This window comes from Scylla paramamosain, chromosome 43, assembly GCF_035594125.1.
Source record: "Scylla paramamosain isolate STU-SP2022 chromosome 43, ASM3559412v1, whole genome shotgun sequence".
Classification (NCBI taxonomy): Eukaryota; Metazoa; Arthropoda; class Malacostraca; order Decapoda; family Portunidae; genus Scylla; species Scylla paramamosain.
The window spans coordinates 6,139,684-6,142,183 of NC_087193.1; the positions used below are offsets into that span (position 1 = coordinate 6,139,684).

Here is a 2,500-nt window from a genome sequence, read left to right on the forward strand (position 1 = left end):
TTGACTCTCTCTCTCTCTCTCTCTCTCTCTCTCTCTCTCTCTCTCTCTCTCTCTCTCTCTCTCTCTCTCTCTCTCTCTCTCTCTCTCTCTCTCTCTCACAAACATTACACGGTGTCGCAGAGAGAGAGAGAGAGAGAGAGAGAGAGAGAGAGAGAGAGAGAGAGAGAGAGAGAGAGAGAGAGAGAGAGAGAGAGAGAGAGAGAGAGAGAGAGAGAGAGATCACACATTTTCTATTCCTCCCTACTAACCTACATCCATTTTCTTTATTTCCAAAGTAATCGCGGCCCGTTTTCTTTAGACGAAGGGGACCGCTAATAATTTTCCGAGGCTCGAAATAGGCAAAGAAAACGGGTCCTTATCGATCTCTAGGAACCCTCTTGATTGGTTTTCTTATTCTTCCTCTTCTTCTTCTTTCTTCCTTTTTTCCTTTTCCCTTCCTCTGTTGTTTTTTGTCGTTTTCTTTTTCTTTTTTTCTCTTCTTCTCTTACTCTTTCTACTACACCTCCTTCATTCCCCCTTCTCTTATATTCTCTCTCATCCACCTCCTTCGCTCTCTTACACTCTTGCTTCTCCGTCATTTCGTTCCTTCCTTCCTCCTCTTTCACGCTCCTTTCCTTCTTCCGTTCTCAGTCCCTCCTTCGCTCCCTCTTCGGCGCCTTCGTCAGCAGAGCCTCACCTCACGTCAGCTTCCTGGAATGACTGGGTATTATTGGCTCAGCGCGTCATGCAGGGCGTCATGATGTTACGTCACTCGTTGCGTCATGTGTGGAACGTGTATGAAACGCGCGTGTGTATGTGTGTGTGTGTGTGTGTGTGTGTGTGTGTGTGTGTGTGTGTTCTTCTGTTTTATTGTTTTTTTTTTTTATCGTGTTTGCGTTCTCTCTCTCTCTCTCTCTCTCTCTCTCTCTCTCTCTCTCTCTCTCTCTCTCTCTCTCTCTCTCTCTCTCCCTGTCGTCATCGCAACCGCCCACCACCACCACCACCACCACCACCACCACCGTTACAGCCAATACCTCGACTCGCTTTCATTTACACTTTTACAGTAAACTGAACCGAAAGAACAAGGTTTCCACCACCACCACCACCACCACCACCACCACCACTACTACCACTACTACCACGACCACAACGAGCAGTGCTAATTAACCACACCGCCTCATTTGAGAATACGGATCGTTTAGCCACACACACACACACACACACACACACACACACACACACACACACACACACACACACACACACACACACACACGTAATATCCATAAACAACATTCACTTTTCTCATCTCCCTTTCCTTACTCTTTTTTTCCTCCTCTTTCCTCTATTCCTTTTTTTTTCCCCCCTCTTTTTTATCACTCAAGTTGTTAGTCAGATTCATGTTACAGGTAAACTGGGTCTTTGCATAGTTTACCTGGCCGAGTCCTGGTTTACATCTGCCTTGCCATCTGAGGTGTGTGTGTGTGTGTGTGTGTGTGTGTGTGTGTGTGTGTGTGTGTGTGTGTGTGTGTGTGTGTGTGTGTGTGTGTGTTTTAACTTGCATACCTGTGTGTACCTTACCTGGGAGAAAATATGAGGAGGAGGAGGAGGATATAACATACAAACTAAGTATATATATGTAAATTTAACAAGAACTAAAGGTAAGAAAGAAGAAAAAAACGAAAAAAAGTGAGAAATCATCAGGGGAAAGGAAAAAAATGAAAACAAGGACAATTAAGGAAGACGAGGAACCAAAAGAAAAATAAGGAAAGAAAATGAGAAAAACACACAAAAGAATGAAGGAAAATGGACAAAAGAAGGCGGATAGAAAGAATAAAAAAGAGGGAAAGATTAAAAGACTAAAAAAAAAAAGCGAAAACGAAGAGGAGGACGAGGAAGAGGAGGAAGAGAAAGAGGAGAATAAGGAGGAAGAGAAAGAAGAGGAGGAAGAAGAGGAGGAGGAGGGAAAACAATAGAAAGGTGTACATTATACAGCCCCTCCTCCTCCTCCTCCTCCTCCTCCTCCTCCTCCTCCTCCTCCTCCTCCTCCTCCTCCTCCTCCTCCTCCTCCTCCTCAGCTTCCCTACTACGCTTAAAATATTGCCGCCCCTGACATCACCCTCATCCCATCCCCCCACCATCCCCAACACCCCCTCTAACCCCCCCATCCCCACCACTACCAGACACCTGTGAATGCGTGACCCCCTTACTTCCTCCCCCCGCCTTTTGTTTGTTTACTAACTCGACCACCCCCCTCCCCTCCCACGCCTCCCCTGTGTCCCCTACTACTACTACTACTACTACTACTACTACTACTACTACTACTACTACTACTACTACTACTACTACTACTACTACTACTCTTAAGCTACAGAATAGAGGAAAAAGTAAGATGAAGGGAGACAAAAGAAAAATCGAATGAAAGAGTAAGAGAGAGAGAGAGAGAGAGAGAGAGAGAGAGAGAGAGAGAGAGAGAGAGAGAGAGAGAGAGAGAGAGAGGGAAATGAAAATAAGGAAGAGG

General features: G+C 45.4%; 1 protein-coding gene across 12 annotated transcripts in view; it reads left to right on the forward strand.

The window, feature by feature from the left end:
• LOC135093766 (uncharacterized) overlaps positions 1–2,500 on the forward strand; it is a 101,603-nt gene that overhangs the window by 30,501 nt on the left and 68,602 nt on the right. The gene's annotated exons all lie outside the window — the stretch shown is intronic.